This window comes from Bombus bifarius, unplaced genomic scaffold (genome assembly GCF_011952205.1).
Source record: "Bombus bifarius isolate JDL3187 unplaced genomic scaffold, Bbif_JDL3187 scf7180000007970, whole genome shotgun sequence".
In the NCBI taxonomy this organism is placed as follows: Eukaryota; Metazoa; Arthropoda; class Insecta; order Hymenoptera; family Apidae; genus Bombus; species Bombus bifarius.
This window is the reverse complement of record NW_022884356.1, coordinates 3,130,477-3,154,145: the sequence shown is the minus strand read 5'-3', so window position 1 is coordinate 3,154,145 and position 23,669 is coordinate 3,130,477. Positions and strand designations below refer to the sequence as shown.

Sequence of the window (23,669 nt, the reverse complement as noted above, 5' to 3'; positions counted from 1 at the left end):
GAGATATTCGTATCTCTGATCTATCGGTGAAGTTTTCTTGAATTTGTTAAAATAGTGGACGTTAGAGTCGTAACGAATGGAAAATTCAACATTACAGATTAATTTTCATATCTGCAAGAAATTCCACGAAATGGTTATTGCATTCGTGATTCCAATGCTCTGCTCCATTCCAATTTGGTTTAAATCTTCATTTTAAATGTCTTCCAAACAAAGAACTATTATTTATTCTAAAAACATTATCAATGCTTGTTTTCATTCATGTGCATCCTGCACGCGATGAACACTCGATTACCCGAAAACAATCGGAGTTTATGTTGCCGGCTTAACGAGTCGAGGCACAATGAAATAATAAATGACAGGCATCGAACGATCGAGACTCGTGCAACGACTTCGGTACCCTATTCATATGCCACCCTCCGTGCCTTTTTTAAAATACTGCCACGAGAGGGTTAATCGGCACGCGTGACCTTGGCGGAGCAAAGCCAGAGTGTCGATGGTCGTTGTCAAGCCCCTCGAAATTAATAATGAAGCTGCTTGCTCGCTCCAAGTCCTTTCTCATCTTCGTTCTAATAAGCGTCAGAGGCAGAGGGAGAACGAAGCGTATTGTCATCGAGACTGCACCTTCTTTCTCTCGTCTCTATTTCTTTTCTTCCTTTTGTTGTTCACCGTCTCTCCTTTTCTGCCTTCTCGACTTTTCTTCTTTTTCCTTCGCCAGTGGGATGATGACCGCGAGAGCAAGCTCTCGGCGAGAAGGACAAAATCATAATAAAACCAATAATTAAGCTACAATATATATATATATATATCCGTATATATATATACGGAGGAGAAAAAGGAAGAGAACTGGCTCTTCTTCTCATTGTTCGGCTCGATTGAAAAGAACGATGGAAGCAGGATACGAGAAGAGTCCTCTGCGCGAGTACGAGGCCCCGCAGGGAAACAATAACGTTGGTAAGGATCGCACAATACCGGAATTATTAGCTTTCCACCGAATTAAAACCGTCTATCCCGTTGCTGGATCTTTTCTCTCTTGGTTATGGGCCTCCCTCGGGCTGCTCCTCGTTTTTCCCTCGATATCCCTATTCTTCCGTGGATACGTTTAAGCTGCACTCGTTTTTCTAACTTTTCATAAGAATTCTTCGTGGAATTGTTGCAATTTTTTTCAAATTTTGGGTGCTGCTTTGCTATAACATAATGGTTTCACTCTTCTTTAATAAAATAAAGGGACGAGTCTCGTTTAACTCGTCCGCGTTTTCGCACGCTGTGTTAATATATGTCAAATTCAGTATATCCCGTACATTATTTTATCATTATATTTAATTAAAGAATTTGAAAATATTTATCTTCTCGTTATAGAGTAGCTTTTCGCCAATGTGATCGTTTTATTTCTAAGAAACAAAAGGGAGACAAACGAGGGTTGACGCGTAGCTTACTGTTTATCTTCGAGGAGGAAGCCCATTAACAAAGAATTAAGATATAAAATCCTCGATCCCACTAAGCACGTCCAATGCTCAAGGTTGAATCTTCATTCCACAGTCCATAAATTACAACGTCGAAAACAGTTGCTTCCCTGAAAGCAATAAGTTCAACACAAAAATTGGTATTTCAAACACGCAGTACAATATCGCGTTTCCTAATAACCGTTATCTTGCCTCATCTCCGCGTGTTCATTCCGATTTGTCGTTAATTTGCTGGAAGCATCCGTACAAAGAACAAGTCTCTTCTTTCACCGAGTAATACAGCCGCGCTCGATCATCTAATCGTCTCACGTTCGATCGTTTCTACACACAACCGCCAACATGGACGAGAGATCGATCGTCTAATCTTATCAACTATGATGCATCGATAGAATGAATTCGCTTTAGTTAGGCAATCAGAAAGGAACGTCGTACACGCGCAACCGCGACAATCCGAGGAACACCGCGGTGAAGAAGAACAAGCATCGACGAAGGTCACCGAGGCGTTAAAACGCGTCTCTTCGTCTTCCCTCGTTCTCCTTCCCTCGTTCTTCTTCCTTCTCTGTCTCTCGCTCTTCCCTCGCTCTCTCGCTTTTCCTCGTAGAGAAAAGCTGCCGGTAGAAAAGAGAAGCAGAATCGCGCCAAGTCGGAAAGTCAGCGTGGAACGCGAACGATGGGATGGCGTGGAAGATCGCGAGGGGAAGATGATAAAAACCGATCGTTTCCCGGCGAGAAGAAGACGGAACGACAAGTTCCCGACTGTATTGGACGGGACAGAAGCGAGAGGAAGACAAGGGTGGTGCAAGAAGGAGATATGACTCAGCTCTGTCTGGTTCTCGTGGCCGCAAAGAGGAAGGCATGAAGTGGACACAGGCGACGTCGCGTCAAGGGTGAGAGAGATGAAACTCCGTTGTTGGGTGAAGGGACTGCCGGAGAAAAGGTGGCAAAAGGAGGAAACAAAAGGCGATCGCGTATGAGCGGCAATTAGCCCCTCTAATGGCGCGCGAAGCAAAACAAAAGAGTGGAGCGTCGAGCTCAAACACAATAAAGCCACGGTGCGCGAGGACAGAAGAAAAAGAGGAGGGAGGAGGCGGAGGAGGAATAAAGAACCGAGGGAACAATGGCGCGCGGGCCACCGCACCGTGCCGTGTTGCTGTTGCTGTTTCCCTTTCTTTTCCTCTTTCTTTCTTCCTTCATCTCTGTATTTCTCTGCGCTCTTTTTATTCTCACAGCGACAACGCCTAGTGGTCGTTTCCGAGTACTCGAAGGAGAGAGGCTCGCTTTGGAAAATTAAAAGTCACTAATGAGGCACGGTGATGCTCGTTCCGGCGGTTCGTTGCTGCTCGTTAGGTCCATTCGACGCTTCGCTACAACTTTGAGTAACTTTGTTTCGCGACGAGGAGGACGCGCGTTTCGTCTCGTTGCGCGTTTATCCGTCTTGCTGCCCGGTTCTAGGTACCTTCGGTTCTCGTCTTGGCTTGTCCCGAGACTTTAACGCGATCCGTTTAAAACATGTCGCGAAAATGACGTTCTAATTGCGACGCGTGGCTAATTGAGACATACAGCTTGGCGATATTTCACGGAATTGTAGGCCACGATGCTGCATATCCGCAACGACAGAAACGAGTTTCTAGGGCAAGAAACGCTCGCTCGGTTCGTTATTACATTCCATTTCTAATTATGAGCTTCGTGTTCTCGGATAACGTTCTCCGACTATTTCTTTCACTTTAGCTTTCAACACGCTTGTTCTCTTTGCGAGTAGGGTTTTTTTTCTTAACGCGCACGTTACCTACGGAACAGATTTTGTAAGCCTTATTCACAGCGCTAAGATAGTGCCATATATTATACGCATTTCAACATGACATACCTACATAAAATGTATAACATAACGCGTGTAAAGTGTAAAATGTATATCTTATTAAAAAGTAAAATTGCTCAACGCTTATAACGCATGTAGTATTTCACATTTTATGCTATTATTGTAACTTGAAAGATAAGTAGGAAATTCTTGGGCTATCACTGTTTATGGCACTTAACACATCGACCGTGTGTGACCCGCAGTTCGCAAGTTTTAGATCACAAAACATACACATCGTACACGCAAATCGTTGTTTTTGATAACTTTGCCTGTTTAACCAGGTAACGTCCTAATGCGAACTTCGACTATCCAAAACTCTTCGTAAGAAAGAATATTTATATCGGTCGATAAATTTCGTGAAAAATCGAATTTCACCGGTTACACTGACATTTGTCTGGCCCCATGCAAAATGTGAAAGTAATTATTTTTGCAGGTACTTACGCGGTGGTATCCATCATGTTCAGCACGTACGTACTACAGCGCTTAATAGAACTGTCCGTTTACCTCGTCATTACCGAGTCAATTATGTCTACTTTCCATGCCAGTAGTCTAGCATTATTTCGTCAAGTACAGTTCTTTATTGGATCCCAGTGATGTTTGGTTACTCGGTTACTTGGTGGCTCCGCGTTATAGCGGATTATATTATCTCTGCAGGAGTCTTAAAGAATTCACCGTGGCTGCCTCATAAGGTCACCGGTACGACCCATAAAATGTTACGTCTATGATGTAGTACACGCTTTCGTGGAGCACATTCGCTGGAATAATAAAAGCGTCATCTTGGGTGTGTTTCTGATCGTGGACATGTGTACCGTTGTAAATATTTTTCGCATTAACTGGAACGCGACGCGTCCTTCCCTCCCTCCCCTCCTCCCATTCGTATAAAATTGCACCGGCAATTTCTTCGATTGCCCGTTGCTCTTCGAGCTCTTTTACCTATTCGTTAAGTACCTCCAGCACGATGCTAGTCACTCTTTAGTTTTACGATCCACGTGGCGCGATGAGACATCGATGGTTATATGTGCGACAGGTTTCCAAGTGTGCAAATTATTAGGAATGCAGCCTCTTACGTGTAGTTTACGATTCGCTTTCATTTTTGTCCGCTACTCTTATTCCATTGATAAGAATATTTATCTATCCGTTCACCTTAGAACGTATACCTAACAAATTATAAATATATTAACATAAAAAATTCATCTGCATATGGTAACAAATAATCTTTGGTGGAATAAGAGAAACAATAACGATGACATTTATTAACTTTACGATAATCATGCATAATGTATTTATTATTTTTTATTTATACAAAGTTGCAATATATTATCGATTGCGCAATTACATCGTTATCTAAACCAATTCAAGGACACGAATTTACCATTTCTCGCTCTTCAAAAGCATGTTTCTTTGTACATATGCAAGTCTAATTGGCATATTCTTTCGTTATGAATTTCGTTTTAATTTATGGCTCGATATAAGACATTAATTACCGATATTAGCATTTACATCGGTTCGTAAAACGTTAAATAAAATTGATTTACGTAACGTCACGTTGATCGTATGACGCGTATGAAAGAGATCTACTTGATTTACTATGATCGTGGTATTAATGAACTCGCTCGTACTTCGATTTACGGATATAGTGCAACATTGACGAGTCACCGTTTTCGTTCGGTGACTATTTTTCCCATCGAAACCGTGGGTTTTATGGCACATACGTAGGCGATATCGGTCGCGATGCACGACTGGAAGAAAGAGAGGGAAAAAAAGGAAAAGAAGGGAAACCAGCGAGCCGTTGGCAAGGAGCAGCTGACGCCCCGAGTTCTTTAATTAAAACTGACCGCCCGCTTTTCTTCCTCGACCAAGCAATAACGAGATTTATTTCATAATACCTCCGAACTCGTTCACCGTGTGGACGAACGTCTGCAATTTCTCAGAAGATAGTTTCTCCTTCTTTCCGAAAATTTCGTCCGAAATAATGCTTACGTTACTGATCAAACACACGCGAGGACACCAGATGGAATATTGCTTATCGACATTGACTATCAAGAAATTAGTTTATCTACAATTAGAGTTAACTGAGGCAATTGGAAGCAGTTAGAGAACGAATAATCCATTTGTAAACACGATTTGTAGTAGAATTCGTAGAATATTCAACGACGTTTTAAATTCTGTAGAAAATCAGGGTCATTTCGAAAGGAAAATTACAGCGGTTACACAACTGTAATTTGTCATAAGTATATTTACTTGGAAATTTCATTTGTTTTTATCGTCATTCCACTTTGTATCTATGGAAATACTATACGATTATTTGCATATCCGAACAGTGTATTGAAAATGAATCGTGAGAAGTATCGTGCTGCAGGTTTTGTCTGATAAGAAATGTAAGTAAATGATAAGTAGCGAAAAATTATAGATCGTTTCTTCTTTTTTAATTATTCAAATATTTTATAAACTTACGTAGAAAAGAATCTGTTTGAGCGTAATTGTCACTCTACCAACATTCTTAATGTAACAAACGTTATGATCTAAATATGCATCGCATATTTGCAACGCATTTACTAGGACGGCTACCATAACGATCCAATAATAGGAACAAAAGGGATGATCACGTTGATTCGCTTGACGAACAACAAGTTTTTGCAAGCATTCTGTCATAGTTGGTTTTTGCCCTGCGACACAGGGTTGACGACAGTTGAATGGTGTTTTTATTTGAAAAACAAGAAACGACGCGCATCCTCCAGATTCAATCGAGATACGTGTTTCCAGCAAACAATCATAAAAACGCGGCATGGCCATGTCGAGTGGTGTGGCTCGTGCAGCCGGCCAATTAGGGAAAACTCGTGAGATATGTAGAAAATATTGATTTGTATAGTCGCGCGTGCTCGTGGCCGGCACCGCGTTACAACGACGAGCCCGTCGCGAGCGTCGCGACGCGGAAATCACCGGCACTATTCCTAGCTGCACAACACTACCTTCAGCCACTATGCTTATGTTGCATCTCGAACAATACGAGCATTTCTTAAAGAATAATTCGTTGAAACGTCTCGGTTTCTCTGGCAATTATCGTGCTCAACGAGCAACTTGGAACACGATATATTGTATGTAAATGTCATCGTAGTCAATTCAATAAAAAAAGTACATATTTCCCTATTTGTATGCGTGTCATGGCAAATTGAACGGAAAGATGTAATTATTGTCTCCTGTTATATGATTTGTAACATTAATTTACGACATATTTATGGGATATACGTGCTAGCAATACAGGGAGGCGAGGTGGTAAAATCGCGAGGAACCACATGTCTATACGTGGTTCTTTCATTTTTTCCTCTAATATGTTCGTGATTGACAGAGAACTAAACAATCTGCTTCTGATATATTCGTAAGTTATTAATTCGTTAGACTGTAGACTTCAACTTTGATGGAAAAAATAATTAATAGTAATTATTACGACACTCGCTTAGAACGATAAAGATAATAAGAAGGCGATGGAAACCTTCAAAGCATCGTCTGACTCTCCTAATCGTCTGATCCTCGTTAGATCGCGTAAAGTAAGAAAGGTTATTCGTGAAATAGCTACGATTTCCAGCGATCGCGAGCGATGCCAGGATTTTTCCTCGATTCGTTTACCATCCGGAATTCTAGAAAATCTGTTTACCGGTTCCGGTTTGTTCGCGAGGAGCCGCGACGCTCGAGCTTGTTTCGAGGAAGGCCAAGGAATCGATGGTGGTGGTAGCGGGAGGGTGGAGGGGGGTGGACGGTAGAAGCACAATAAAATTTATTACGCTTAAAACGTATCTCGTAAAATAATGATAGCGCGGTACAGAATGCGCCATTCACGCGAATGCGCCATTTATCGGCACTTGCACCAGAGATTATCTCGACACCGTGGTACAAGGGTGATGGCGTTGGTCAATTATCGTCGCCGCGCAGGAAATTTAATTGATCGTGATAAACGATCAAATTGCCGGGGAAGGAGGTGCTCGTCGGCCCCGCTATATTTTTTTCACGTCGCGAAGTATGAAATTAATCCGAGGCACACAGCACTTAGGGTATTAGCAGCGAACTATCGGCCTCTACGAGCCAACGATAAAAACATCAAAAACCATACCGAACACCTCGTTCTGCAGATACTCGACAAGAAGGAAAATACTCGTATTACCCGTAGACTATAGATAAACGATCAACCGACCAACAAGTAACGCGTTATCTTTCCTTAGAAATGTTACGTACAAATTTTTGAGGTATAAGTAAGATCGATCGGAATCGAAATTAAACATTCACGGTGAATAGCTTTCGTTTTCACGTGGTAGACCGTCGGGTCGCCGTTCCGTTGGAAGTTCTCCGATAAAAGAAGCCGAGATACCGTTAGCGTAATCAACTTTTCTTACCCACGCAAAGCAATTACGATATTTTTTCTCGTGCACGCGGCTAGAAAAAAGGTCGGAGGAGAACGGTGAAAAAGCTGCGACGTGATCTATCGCGGCTAATTAATTCTAGAAATCGTACGATCCTGACGTAACGAGCATGCCAGTACGATCGATGTGAGACGCGCTGCCTCCGCGTCCGCCACGGCCTCCCAAACGGAACGAAAATCGTCACTGAGAACCGTTACGTCAATAAGGAGACACGATCGAGGTGGCCTATGCCTACTAATAGGTTGGTCAACGCACCCGTTATCCTTCTTCGTCAATTTGCATACTCATAATGCCAATAATGGCACGAAGCGCTGCAAGAATGCAGAAAACCAGACGATTCTGCCCTACTGCAGTTGTCTACCGCGTTGCGACTCGAAGCTTTTCCGTTTTTCCTTGTTCTTTTTTACTTTCTGCGGATCTTTTGTGTTTCTTAAATACGTCAGAGCAAATGAGCTCATCCTCGTTTCAGCTTCATTCGCTGCGACATTCCGTTCTGGCACACAGCGGTCGCGACGAGTAAAGTATCGCCGTCGACGTACGTCTCGGTGCCAAGCTTCGATCCACTCTGATCTAATTAAACGCGCGAGTCCGTAGTAACGTTAACCACGACGACGAAACGGTGCACCGGTTGGAGCGATAATCTAGATCTTCGATTTACGTTGTTGCGATTCCCTGTCCGCGTGGTGTCTTTAACGGTGGGCCGGAATAGGATAACGCAACCAGGCGCCGTTACGAGCCAGTCGTAAATTCGCGATCACGGTATTGTCATGCTGGATAAAATAACGGGCGGCAACTTTCCAAGCTGGCGTGTCGAGCGATCGAAGTTTCTCCGACGGGATCGGAGATTCGAGAAAACGCCGCGGCCGCGAGCAAAAGTGGGATTCTTTATATCTGGCTCCGTGGTTCTTGACATTCGGATGGGTGGCCGTATCGAACGCGAAGGCGGACCGGACGGAGAACAATTAAATCTCTCCGACAGCGTGTCGAATCGTCTTAAATTCTGCTCAGTCGCGTCTGAAACTTGGAAACTTTCGAGCTAAATGGCACCGCGCACTCGACGATCCTCGCCTCTTTCGATCGATCGGATCGATGCGACGAAACTCTCCGCGCACCCGATCGAACTCTGCTGAACGGGGAAGAGGAACGACGCGTACCGAATGGTCGAAGAAAGATCGAAAAGCGCGAGACGCGAAGTTGGCGAAAGGCAAGAAAGAAGCGCGTTCCTTTCCGCTCAGCTGTTCTGCGCGCAGACACGTGCGCGCGTGGTTGGCGGGGGCGAAGCGGTCTCGCGTGTGCGTGCACGAAGCTACGTGTGGGAGCACGCGTGTATACACGAGGCCGCGCGTTCTATATACGTGTACCGTCGCGGTCGGGATGGTCGCGCGCGTGTGCCTCTCCGTGGCAAACGTGTACATGCGCGTGTGCGCCCCCGACGTACGTGTGCATCCGCACACACGCGTGGCAGCGATCGCGCGTCTGTCTGTGTGGAGACCCAAACGAAGGGAGGCAAGCCAGTAAGCTCGGGCGCGCCGCAGCGGCGAGAGCAGCCATTTTACTCGAATCCGGGTGGAAAACGTCGCCGCGGTCAACGCGATCGAATGTAACGCGCCTAGACGTGGTTGTTTCGTCGCGGTGGTCCGTCGAGCGGACAGGTTGCCACGCTTCCTGGGGATATTATACGCGTTGGCCGTGAGGATCGTCGCGCGAGTGCCGCGTCCAGGTGGACACACGGTCCTTCGCAGGTCGTACGGGCCGCATCGGGAGTTCTGCTGACAGGAGAACGTAGTTTCGCTGCGTGCACGTGTGCCACGGGGAGACAAGTGAGAGAGAACCGGTGAGGAAACGTGAGAGGGAGCCAAAGAGCGGTCACTCTCTCCGTCTTTGTCCGCGCTACTCTCGGTCCGTGTCGCTTTTCCTCTTCTTCTCTACCGCTGCTTCCCTCTCTCTTCGCCTCGCTGTCTGTTTCGGTGTCTGTCGCTCCTTCGGTGTGTTTCTCTTTGCCCCTCTGGTGGTACCTGCGTGTGGGTGCTCGCGAAGTCGCATCCAGAGACGTGGTCGCGCGAGTGCGAGCGAGCACGAGGCCGAGAGAGAAGAAACGAGGGAGCGTAGCACGAGGTGAGGCCATTCGTTCTGCGCAGGACCGTTTAAATTCGCCGCCTGCTTTGCATACCGCGTTTTCGCCGGCCCTACTCTGCCACCATCCTCCACCCCCCTTCCTAAACCGGCTCCCCCCGCCTCCCATTACCCTCGGGACGCGCACACCGACACCCCCTGGTCGCCCCTTGCTTCCCGCCGATGTCTACCTTCCTCTCGCGACCCGCCCTTCGCGATTTTCCGCGACCAACCCCTTTGGGCCGCTCGTCGAATTTCGGTGTTTCCGACTTTTCTTCAAGCGCCACTCGTCGTATTCTATCCCTTTTTTAAAACCTAGCTCCCATCTCGCTCCTCGCGCGGAGGGGATTTCACCACGTTGATGCGCGTTTGATTCGTTGTCACGAGGTTGACAAGTAATCGGCTTCTTTTGATTGATTTCGGAAGCTCGATCTTAAGCCTTATGCCTTACAAGCATTTGAAATTTCTTTGCGCTTGTTGTTTAGTTCGAACCAGAATTGTAGGTGTTTGTTGATTTCGATACAATTTTCGTTAGGTCATAGGTCAACTGTGATAGCTTGCGTCGAAATAAAATTACGTAACCTAATTCGTGTTTACTCCATACTGTTAGGATCTCCTATGAATCATAGACTACGATTCGAAGATACCTACTAGTTGGATTTAAGGATAGAAATACTCCGCATAATAATTTGCTCAAATTGAAGTCTCATACTTTTGATGGCTTCTAAAGCATCCATTAAACAACGGAAATTCTGGTTCAATTAAAATTTCCAGGGGCTGGCATCTTGGTTCGGTAGTTGAAATTGTTTTCGAAGACGGCGACTAGTTACTTTTCCCGTGCAACGGCCACGGTAGACAGCATTGACCTAGAAATTCGCAGACAGTGAAGAGCATCGTTGGGTTTCAAGGACCGTGTTACAATCCCGTGGTGAACAGCGCGGAAGACTTTTCTGCCTGGAAGCGGAGTCTCGTAAAAATCCACGTCGACCAACGAAAAAAGAAACGAAAGGAAAATAAGAAGGAAATACGGCGCAGAAAGAAAGATCGGTATTCGTTTAGTTAAGGAAACTTTTCCTACCTTTCTATGCTGCTTTAGTTTAAAATCATGTAACGTGTTAGGTATTTCTTAATTTGACGTTGCAAGAATTCAAGAGGGAGATAAACTATGCCTCGTGGACAAACGCTTGCAGCTAATTGCATGAAATTTCGAATAACACCTTGGATCCACCGGTTTACCACGTAGATCGCTAACTATATATATTTTAACGCGAGTATACGATGCTGAAAACTTGTTGGTTGTACGGCGGCGTTAATGCTGTCTCACGTAATGAGCGACTTGGCTCCAACGGGCGCATATTTTCTTTTACGATGCCTAAATATAATCTTAACGATGTTCTTATGGCCTAGACCAGTCGCAGCTTCGAGAAATCCGAAATTCTGCGAGGCCTCGATCCACGCGTTCGGCAGCTCGATCCGAGATGGTTGCGTCGCGGCGAAAAATTCTTCCATCTTATCCTCCTTTTCCTGCACGTACGCATACCACTTCGTCTATGAATCTGTCCGTGTGTTTGCTTGATCGTGCCTGTCATTGTGAACGTTGTGTCCCTTCCAAACAAGCAGATTCCTTATCGCGACTATCGAATTCGAGCCGAACGGTTTGCCTTTGAAATTTTTGGCAAAACGTTATCTACCAAGCCGATCGTTCGTAAGTTCAATAAAGAGACAATGACCGTTTGTTCGAAGATAGGTTGCCCGTAGTGCCTCTCGCATTGTCGCTTCGTCCGATCACGAGCTGTCTGATTATACGCTAGAATGTTCTACTTACGATTACGCCGATTCACCTTGTTATATAAGTTTGTGTGTTACGAATAAAAATTTGTTCGAATCCTCCACGACTTTAATCGTGTGTCTGTCAGTTTACTCAACCCGCCTGTACTCACCTTTGGACACTAACGTCATTGTTTCACGCGAACATACGAAATATTCCCGAAATATTCCTCTGTTGCGAAAATTAACCGCTTAGGTAGAACCAAGTGGAAGGTTTTTGTTTCACACACAATTACGATCCACGTTGCGTCATTGAGTTTGAATGTTTCACGCGGTCACAATGAAGCATAGAACGATCGGTATTCCTAACACGATCCCATGAAAACGTATCGTACGCAAGAAGTCGGATTCCGGATTAATAATCCACGTAGAAATTAAATCTTTTTCCCTGTTGGGGGCCCGTTGACCGAATTATCGTTTTATCCGCGTTTCTTCGGCATTTTTCTAGCCGTCCCCCTTTTTCCTGCTTCGGTCGCGATTAACGATCGCAGTCACGTACGGCCAAGCCGACTGTCGATCGTTCAACGATCGTCACGTGTCAGCCGATTTTCCCATAAAACCTACGGAACGACTTTCGATCGATGCCAATCAACGATTATTATCCGCGTGCCCGGCGATCTTCGCCAGCGTCGGGCCTCGATCTTTTCACGATCGCGTTAGATCGTGCTACCTTGCGAACCTACGATTATCTTCATCGCGTTCGATCGTGCCACGAAAAACTCACGCTTCATGCGTTCGCCGATCGTTCTACAACGTTCCTGGTCTCTTTCTATGATTTTGCTTTTTTTCGTCGTTTATGGGTGGCGTGTGGATCGTAATCTTCGGCAGCATCGAAAAATTCTAGGGACGAATTAAATTCCTAGGTAATTGTTTCCTGAAGGATTCGGCTCATAGATATACTAGGAGTACATTTAACGATTTATTGAATCTTGCTTTTGTCTTCGAATTTTCCGTGTATGTACCGTGAATGGCCTAAAAATGGCCTTCTCGGGATTATTTTGAAATTAATATTCCTAGAAAGGGATATTTAGACGATCATCGTTGCTTCTCGCCGAGAAGATACGACCAGCTATATTGTGCCAGTAGATTATGTTTGTCGACCAGTTATTTTAACAGAAATATTGATTTCTTTCACGAGTCTTTGTTTTCCTCCAGAACTCCCATTGTGACCATTTTATACAAGTTAAGGTACCTTTACTGACCACTCGCTATAATTCTATGCTTACTTCTAGAGAGGAATTAGAAGGCAAACTAAGAGAAATTCGAACGCGATATAGAATAAAAAGAATCACACGTAGATATTACCAGTAGTTTCGTATTTTCCTCTTAAACGTACGAAATATTCGAAAGTTAGAAAGATACGTACACAATGGACACGAACTAGCCACTAAAATCACAGTTACGTTTCAATTCTACTTCAAAAACAATTTATCTTCATACTCGGTTTCGTAACACGGTCGTGTTGTTACGGCCATTCGTGGCTCAACTATTTGACAATCGATTAAGCAGACGTTAGGTCGTGGTTTTAACATCAATTAGCGCGCGATCGTATTTCTTTATCGCCCGTCCATTACGGTTCCCCGAAGCATCGCAATTTCGCTGACGGAACAGCCCCGCGCGTCCGCTTTTCCCTTTAATTGTCGTGGCAGCTCCGCGAGGAACTTTCATTTTTTTTCCCCTTTCTCTTCTTTTTTTTTTTTATTATTATTCTCCCTCTGCTCGTGCCTCGCAGTGACATTTGCGTGTGCCTGGACGGGGGTACGTTCGCATCGACACGCTAGACGACAATTAACTCGACAAACCGTGCAACCGCCGTCCTCTCGTCCCGCCGTCACTCGATCGGCTCCCTTTCTTGCAGCCAGAGAGAGGGTGTAAACCCGTCATTATCCTGATTATGCTTCTATGCCGGCTAATCACAAGCTGTCACTCGTGTTATTGTTTCACTATGGATCATTATTTCTTTTTCCTTCTATTTTCACCCCTTTGCCCTCCTCTGCCCCACGGTCGCGTTCTACCGGACGACGTTCCTTTCAGTCGCCCCTGTCGATACGACAACGGTTCGTTGCGACCCGCTTGATCCTACACGGTTGATCTTCGACGCGAAGGAGTCCATTAAGCGACCGGAAGACCAAATCTATGGATGTATATCTTTGAAAGAGACACATTAATCGCGTGGCGTAAAGGCTAATGGAGAGGACTCCATTTTCTACCTTTTCTGGTAACTTTTGCTTTTGAGATTTTACGATAATATCTGCGTAGATCGAGTGATTGATCGTCGTACTATGAAATGTACAAAATTGGCTGCTTTTGTCGGTATATTGATTGTCAAGTTTAGCGTATGTATAGCGTGACGGTACTAGATGGAATAATTGCAATAGAAATGAATTTCGCTCTTTTTAAATTACCGAAGATTCTTGCAACTTCGATCTAATGTTACTTCTTTCGAACTGATAAATTTAAAAGATCCTCGATATTTCCTCAATCTTTCTCTTTTGAAAACTTCAATGATCTGTTTGTTTTAAAAAGCGTCACTGTAGAATCCTGTTCGATCTGTTCATTGTACGTTATATCACGATCGAAATACAAAGGGTTAATGTGTGTCGTATTTAGATCCTCCAATTTCAAGCATTCTTCGCGTATACAAAATTCACTCTGTATATTCGTCGCGAACCACCGCATGCATAATAACGCTTGGTCGTATAAAAGGAGCCAGAACTCCAACGAGACAGAACGTTGGATCGTGTGGACGTAACGCGCGATAATCGCGTACGAATTCCCGCACGTCGGCTTTCCCGGTGACTTCTGTTAGACTTCTAACGAGAGTGAGCGGTTGGTTTTGAAAGAGAGCAATAGATATGACCTCGGTGGGGTAGAGGGAAGGCGATAAAACGGCTGGCAGGATGAGCGACGAGTCGCGCGGCGTGAGCCGAGAAGGAAAAAGGGAGCGAGCGCGGTCGGTGGCACGCGTACGGGCGCGAAAGAGACGGGAAAATATAAAATAGCGAGCGACGTGTACCGGTTAGACTATATGCTCTAATTTTAGGCGATTGCCTCGCTCCCTCACCCGAGGATTATAATTAGATACAAAAATACCCGACCGCCACCCACCCATCCAACCGACAAGCCGACATGTCGAGCGAAAGCGCGGGTGCGTTCACGGATCCCGGATCCGAAAGCGCGCTTGCATGAAGCGCCATTCGCGTTGTCGTGCTCGTGTTCGTGCTGTTTCCTTTGCTTTTGCTCGTAGCGCGCGCTTACCCGAGTTAGAGTACTGGCCGCCGTCACGAGTACTCAAGAATCGGCCGAGAAAACGCCGTTTTGCTCCACTTCGTCTTGTCCGGTTAATTATTCAAGCTGTAAAGCCGCCTGACTAATTGTTAATCTTGAATAATAGATAAGACGAGAGTGGGTCTTCTGCCTTACGCTTTTCGCTCGTTCGCGATCCATCCAACAAGCTTTCGTGGCTCGAGTAAATTATTCGCGTGAAAGTTTATGCGTCTTCCCTTGGAAAATTGTGAGTATCGAGGTTAAATGGCTTTGAAAGGTTGATTAGGCTCTGCGGAATATAGCGGCGGAGCTTTTACCGCTGTATTTGTTGCGACACGTTTTCTTAGAAGGTATAGATTGAGTTCCAGAGAAAACTTGACGTATCGAGCGGTACGTTCGCTATAACAACCGGCCGATAGTTATTTACGAGCCGGATAAATAATTAATTAACGTGACTCGAAAGGATTCAAAGAATGTAACAGCTGCTCTTGCCCGGGTACGCCACCGTTCACTCACCCCTCGTCGAGTCTAGTCTAATACAAGGCAGCGTGGCTCGTTTAGGATCGTGGTGGGGGTAGTCACCCCTAATGCAGGGGAGGTAATTATTATACGAACCAATCGATACTTCGATGAACGACTCGGTTCTTCGTCGAAGGAAAAAAAGCACGCCGAGCTTCTTCCATCGAATTGATTACGTTCTCAGGTGGAACCGCTATTTTCTTCCTTTGTCAAATGAACTTTTTCGAATACGGAATTTCCGCATCAGAATAGTATAGTGGCAAAAAATATTACGCATTTATCCTTCCCTTCTAAATACTTCTTCTAATATATCGAATGATATTCTGATATTCTTTCTGTATAAAAATAATTTTTATACAAAATCACATACGAAGTAGGATAATTATTTTTAATTATTTTTATAGGGGAAATTTTTCAACAATCGCAAAAATATTATATTTGTTCGCGTATGTATGTACAGCTTTGAAAATCTAATGTACGTACATAATACAAACGAAAAGAACGATTTGCCACTAAATAATAAGAAGTTGTTAAGAAAAATGTAATTAAATTGGATGGAAGTTGTAAGAGTAGAGCCAGATTCACCAATGTTTTTTTCATTTTTATCGTATTATTTTTACGATCGTCGAGTATAATACAAATTCTCTGGATTCGCGAGTAAACCCGACAGAAAAATCATTTCGTACGCGGTTTACGAACACACGTTCGATTGCACGAAACGAGCTCGTGAACGCGCGTTTGCAAACTTGTACGCGCCGTCCGCTCGAGCCAGCGAAACTATTAATAATGCCAATAATTACCAATTATTTTTAAATGCCAAGAGGCCACAGTTAATTTCGGCACGTGAGCTCACGCTCTCCCACGCCGGCGTCTCATATTCATGCACAATACTTAAATATGCACCGGTTGGTCGATTTTACGAATACATATCATTTAAATATTGGCGTACATAGCATTTAAACGAAACTTCGCCCAGCTATAATACTCTCGGTCCCGATTAGTCAATATGTACGGTAATTTGGCCGTGATTCAAACCTTTCATCCACAAACGTCTTACACTTTGTATGTTTATAATATCGCTAGTTTTCCATTGAGATCGTTGTTGAAAATAGCCTGGGCGCATTTAAAAGTCACGCTTCAGACACTGCGGCCTTTCTTGCTCGACAAACAATGTTAACCAATGAGATATTTCAAGCCTTCGCGTCCCGGATTCTTATTACAGTTCGCACTGTTCCAGCCATAAAACGCGTTTTCTTCGAACGATATTTTGACATTTTGCCACTATTTAACGTTAATGTGCTACGAGATCACGCGCCATAAGATTCAATTGCGGCGTTGACCAACTTGTTAATACGTCACTTTGAAATCAAACAACTCGCACGTGAAAATTTCAAACTATATCGAATATTAACAAGTTTATTAACTCGTCCAACTTTGTTAACGACGCTCAATCCCAATACGACGAGTTAACTTATAGGTTGCCTTTTGAAACGTATGTGCGCGATCACGTTTGATAACACACTGTAGGAGAAAAAGAAAAAGGTGTGAATAAGACACCACGCGTTTACGATACGAATAAGCTGTGTGCGTGTTCCGTACGAGTGTAACGTTGTTTTTCCATACGTAAGTGTAACTAAAGGCCAAATGCCGAGAGGGAAAGCTTCCAAAATTCAGATACACAGAAGCTGCTTAAACAGGCTCTTCTGAAAGACACTGGAACGTTGGTAAGCAGAATAGGTTAGGTTTCGTATAGGATACTAAGGTGGACGGTCCCACAGGTCTGCTTGATTGCCGGTTAAAAGATCAGCGGAGTGTGACACGGCCGTTTCTCTCTGGCGGGCGCACACGCGTACCGGTGACACACGAGGACGAAGAAGAAGTAGGCGCAAGGGGAGGCGGAGATCGGTGGAGTAGAAGGAGGAGCACCCTGAGGAATCATGGTCTCTAATTTTTACGGTGTAGCCACATGCGCGCGTCCTGTGTCCCTATATTTACAAGTACAAGTAGCCGGTCATTAAATCCGATAATTAATCACAATCGTCTCTATTAACGGGGAAGGCTTAATTGCTGTTATCCACGCCGTGGTCCGCTAGGAAAGGGGGTAGCAGGAAGAAGGCAGAAGGCGGAGGTGGGACCAGCCCAGGATGTGACTGAAGAATGGGCCCGTCGATCGTCCACCTGTCTTTTCTTTTCTTTGTGGCGAACGCTTCGTTTCTCGCTAGCGAAACCAACGATTTTATGGTTTAGGATGTGACGCCCCGCGTGAAATAAACGCGCCGTGACCTTCTCTTGCGTTACACCATTCCCACGTTTGGTTTTCTTCCAGTGACGCTTCTTATAACATAAACGATACTTTGATACTTTGACGTTGATATTTTTGACAGTGGACAGTTATCTAACAAGCAGCGTCAATTCACATCGTTGATCTATAAATCAGATTATACGCTGTGTTATACGTTTCTAAATTTTTAATTCAAGCATATAGAGTGTATTGATCATTTTGACCACCTTCCCTTCAGGTGATCAAATAGTTAATTCAATACGAGATTGCTTTACCACAGCTTTACCGTAGCTTCTCTATAGCTTTGCCATAAATATTAAACGATACTAATAGAAAAACGTATGAGAGAGCAAGTCGCACGAAACACGTGAAAATAAACTTCATTTCTATGATAATACGTCGAAGCTTTCGAAGCTGGTCTGAAAGAAACGCGGTAAAAGGACAATCGTAAGAGTCGATGAAACCAGCACACCCGGCGGAATCTTGGTTCGATCGCGACGGAAGAATTCGATGGAAAGAAGTTGAATCTGAAAAGTCTGGACTAAGAGCAAGCGCTGGATCGATTGCAAATTGCGATAGCACCGTAGCCGTTGTATGGCTAACCTGCGCAAAAGCAGAACCAGGCTTCTCGGTGACATTCGATCCACGCCGCTAATGTACGAAATACAGTGGCACACGACGTAAAGTCATTTTGATACACTTTAATGCACGGAAGCTACGGTATAGTGTTTACGTTCACCTAACTCTCACGAGGTAACGTGGAAGTTGTACGAGTGGTAGCCGGCTGTGGCTCGCTCGGAGGAATATGGCCACGCTGCCCGAGCATATATCCACCATGTATACATGTACGTGTTTCCAGACGCTGGTGGAACCGGCACGAATACCTTGGAACTATCCGCACACCGACGTCGATGCCTCGTACACGGCCATCTACTTACTTTAGTGGTCAGCGCGGAAGAAAAGAATTAGTTAGACGGGGGCGCGTCTCATCTAGGTCACCCACACTGGCTCCCAGCCATGCCCGACACTTACGTATCGCATATACATAGACGTACACACGTATTACACATACACACACTCGAGGAGCCTCATTACGGTGCCACGGTGGCGAGGGGTGTGCAGCAAAAGAGGCGAGCGTTAATTAAGAACAGACTCGCCACCCTCTAAGTAAGGAGCACTGACCAACCCCGTTCCCCGTCTTCCCCTCCACGAGCAGCTTACTTCCTACGTTCGACTCGCCTCTGCCCGCTTCATGCTCTCGCCTTCACCGTGGCCTCACACCCTTCCCTAACCTTCATTCTGTAAGAGGAAAAGCCGAGGATTGTGTAAGAAGACGGAAAATGAGGGAAATACGGGAAACGTGTAAAGAAGGAATCGAAGGTAGATGAGACTAGAAAGGGTGAAAAACGGTGGAGGAAGATAGACACACGGTGAATTAGCCGGAAATCTTGTATAATATTGCACAGGTTCGTCCCTGGAGAATATTTGTTTATATCGCAGTTTTCTTAATACGCTTGTCGTTAGTACATCACGATATTTTTTGAAGTTTTCGTTTAAAGTAGAGTGGAAATAATACTTTTACAAGCTTCGACGATTTGTAACTTCCAGAAAGAGATAGAAATTGTCCTAACTGCAATTAACTTAATTCCTTGGTTTCTAATGACGTCTTTGACGAAGTATGTGGCAAACATGCAAAAGATATAATCTGACACTAAAACGTAGCGTAATTTACAGTGACACAGTTTTCATTTTTTCCAATTAGCCCGTTTAATCGACCAAATACGTTATGAAAGTTTTCACGTAATCGTCAATTCGTTGCGTTATAACAGGAAAAAGAAACAAAAGTTGCATCTTTGGAAGCTGAAGAATCGCGGTGAAACATAGTGGAAGGATGATCGGGGGATCTCATCGTGACAACACGAAGGCACACATGTTGCGAGTATCGCACAATGGCAGCTCCTCTTAGGCCAAAAAAAGTCACCCAACTGTTCATCCCCTTCTGAGCGTTATAAGCTCCCCCAACCAAGGGTGAGCCGTGGCCGATTGTTTCCAACAGGTTTGCCAGCTTTTGTTTCAGTCCGTTCTCATGCGCGCCGGAACTGGTCATTGCTCGAACCCTAAAAACGGTTGAACAATGACCTTCATGGCCGTTACATTGCACTGCAATAACGACCCCTATTTCCCAGAGTTCCGAGAGAAAGAGAGAGAGAGAGAGAGAGAGAGACAATGCGTAATCTGGATAGGATGGGGACTCATTCCACCGCTTTAAATGCTATGCCATCGGCGTTTAATCGTCGATTTTACTCGTTTCACGCGACCTTCTGTTACCGTTGCAATCTGTATAGAAAGCACGCGGATGAATATTTTGAAAATTAGTTTACTTCCACGATTTACTAGTTTTCACATATTATCGTTTTTTACCTTTCGATATATCGTAATCTAGTTATACCTAAATGTGTTTACACCCAACTGATTGATATATAAATGTTACGATACATATTTTTGTGGCCACCGTAAATGAACATGGAGAAAGGGTTTGACGCATAAAAGTGACGGAAATTTTTTTAACGAACCTTTTATCACAGAATCGTAGAGTCTGAAATGATTTTCATTCTCTGTACGTAACAAAATAATAACTCCACCTTTCGCTAATCTACCTACCATTGCTGGCAAAGTTACACGAACAATTTGATACGTTTAAAGAAGAAACTGTCGTGCCTCTCTTAAGTTCATGCCTTGGAGCGTAAATAGAAGCAAATCCGCTCTCGTGGCGAGGACAGTTCGAATTTGTTTCCAACAGAAATATGCTTCTCATGCGTTTTAATAGCTGTCCCTTTCGCCTGAAATTCCGCGCAACTTCTTCATTTATTTGGCGGAAAGAACGGCTTAATGAGGCGAAAGGCTGACCCGTCTCTCTCTCCCGTCTATTGGCAGAGGAGAGAACGTCGCGTCCCTTATGTAATTGTTCGTCTCATCGAAGGATCTTCCACATTGTGGTGGACAGCTGGTTCCGCTCCGCGTATTTATGTGCATGGGAATCGACTGAAATGACGTTAACTGCTTTCTCATAATCGCGTTGACTTACGTGACGTCCGCACGTCACGACCATTACGATAAAACATTTCGCTCGTGTATGCATTGTGCCAGAATTATGCATGCCGAGGAATACGTGATTTCCTGATTTTTGTGCGCACACAATGAAACGTATTCTACCCGCGAGTCACCGGGGCTCGCTTGTTACCAGCATGGCGCTTCGTTAAAATTTGCTCGTATTACGGATCGAATGATTCGACGGAAACACTTTTACGACATCGACGAAAGTTTTGTCCACGAAAGAATAAAATAGAACTGTAGGTTTCATAACGAGGCATGTATTATGAAAAGTATTTCCGTGAAAATATTTTTGTCACCGTATCGATGTATTAATATTTTATAGGCTTTAATTTATTTCAAACGATGGAGCAATGATTAGTACTTTATACAATCTCTCATTGTTCCAGTAAATTTTCTTTTCACCTAGTTGGTGTGTTCAGTGTTTAAAATTTATCCGAATCGTTTTCTTGCGAATAGGATAAGCAGAAATTTACTATACGTGCTGTACACGTATGTTGTATCGACAAACCTCGTTAGGACGTCGTTTTATTTACACGAATAGCGTCCAATAGTATTTATTGCCATAAACTACAAATTCAACGTATCAAATTAACGACGGCATATCTATCTAAATACAGCGTTTGAAATAAATTACAGCCTTTATGTTTCATAGAACAAAAACATATTCAGAGAAGTTCTCTTTCAACGAAGTGCATACTTCGCTCATTCAGAAGTGCAATATCATCAATGTGCAATGCTACCTCACTTGGAAAAGTAACGTATTTGCTACGTCTTCGCAGTGTTCGATAACTTTCCAACATCCACCCACAGACGATGAGAGGAAGAATGACTTTCATGGCCCCTCAAAATAATCTTCAATCGGCACAACCTCGACGACCTTTTACGACCTTCAAATGACTATAGACATCAGCTAATGTAACATAATTATTATTTCACGTTGAGTGTAATAATATTTGTTCGAAAAGCCAGTAGTATCGTACAGTTCAAACGTAAATTCTTTTAGAAACGATTATTCAACGATTATATTCGACAAAAATAATTATATATTAACGTAAAAAAGATCTAGAAACAATTATGACCACTTATGTAGTTTGCTAATTCTTCAAAACTATTATCGCGTCTTCGATGAATCCAACTATCCAAGATTTCTCTCTTTGTATTCGTCAATTCGCTGACGCTAGCTAGTTGAGAGGCACTGGGCGTGGAAGGCGCAAGCAGACAAATCCGCAAATTAAACAAACACCTTATTGACACGCTGATCCTTCGGCATAGAGGTATTCCTGGACCTAAAGTCTGTCGCGTGGGTGAGAAAGACAGAACGGAGAAACGATCGTCACCGCTCTCCCTCTCCCACGAGTCGTCGGGATAAGAAAGGCAAGGGGCGAGAAATCAAAGAGAGAAAAGGACGGAAAGAGACTTGGCAATCCGAATGAACGAACTACACCACATACAGGGTCTTAGCGGGACTTAACGAATATTGCCGTCGATATCCAGAAGCCCCCCGTACGACTCTTCTTCTTCTTCGTTCTTCTTCTTCGTCTCCTCATCCTGCTATCGAACTCCCTTTTGTCCCTGGACGGTAAGACGCGTTACCGAGCTTCGTCGCTCGATTCGACGAACGGCCGGGTTAATTTAACGCGCAAGTTAATTTGTTCCCTGAGATTTCGTATTCGAGGTGATCCCGACCGATGGTCGATTCAATATCTTTCTAGTTCTCAAATCCTTTCGAGCATTTGGCTAATCTGAAATTTGCCAGGACGAAAATGTTCTCTCCGTGTGTCGGCATGTAACGCTTAAAAGGAAGAGTAAAACTGACTTTCTGGTATAGAAAGATCTGAAAATCAATTTTTATTGAGATGGAATTAAACGAAGCGGATAGTGTCGTCGTCGATAAAATTTGTCAAGATCGTCATAAAATTAATCCTTTGCAAATTATTAAAGAGCATCGTGTTTTTTTAGTCGCTACCGTAAGTTCTCTCGTACATTTGATAGGAAAATTTCCCAGTAATTGGTCGATTCCGTGCAAATTGACTTCAGATTGCTACGCATCGTCCTATACCGTTCGAATTCGTCACACTCCGTGATTAATGTACCGAGATTACAAATAAATTGCTGAAATGTATGATGCTTAAAAAGACAGGGGAAAAAAAGGAACGGTACAGGAAAAGAAGCAGAAGGAACCGGCGAGAAAACAAGGAACGCAGGCTCGAGGAGGATTACATCGAATTACATGGAACGAGGACAATAAAACATCTCGGTTTCGCGTTCAACAGAAACGAAGGCTCCCAGTTATTTCGTTACGCCACTGTTTTCTCCTACGTACGTACAATGGACAAGAAGGATCGTGGTCGGATGGTTGGAAAGAGTCGGACGACAAGGCAGATAAATTAGTGCTAGTAATGAAGACTGAGTCCGGCGCCTGATTAAACAAACACAGGGAAACACAAATAAGTGAGAGAAGCGTGAGAGGGAGGAAAGGTGAACGCTTAAAGGGAGCGAAACGCACGAAGGAAGAAAGGAGAAAGAACGAATGGGTGGCGGAAAGAAGAAGAATCTGCGAGTCTTGCTTTAGACCTTGTCTTATTTTGCCTCTAATTAACTAAAGTAGCGTAGTAAGCACGCTCGTAGACATTGCCGGTGACCTCTTTTTTTTCCTGCCACGGTGTCTCTCACCTTTTCTCATTTATCTTGTTTTTTAAGCCTATTCCCGTATCCACCGATGCTTGTTGTCGGAGACGCCGCCGCCGAGGCCATCGACGACGACGACGACGACGACGACAAAGACGACGACGAAGACGACGACGAAGACGACGAAGCCGACG

The 23,669-nt window shown here is 44.2% G+C and overlaps 1 protein-coding gene across 2 annotated transcripts in view; it reads left to right on the top strand.

Moving 5' to 3' along the window:
* The first annotated feature begins 9,235 nt into the window (after positions 1-9,235).
* Positions 9,236-23,669, top strand: part of LOC117214410 (zinc finger homeobox protein 4-like) — a 290,596-nt gene continuing 276,162 nt past the window's right edge. Inside the window, exon 1 of one of the 2 annotated variants that reach the window (XM_033460508.1) lies at positions 9,236-9,561. The gene's annotated coding sequence lies outside the window, so the exon portion shown is untranslated. Of the gene's footprint in view, positions 9,843-23,669 lie in introns of both variants that reach the window. The other variant, XM_033460516.1, reaches the window with a different exon arrangement.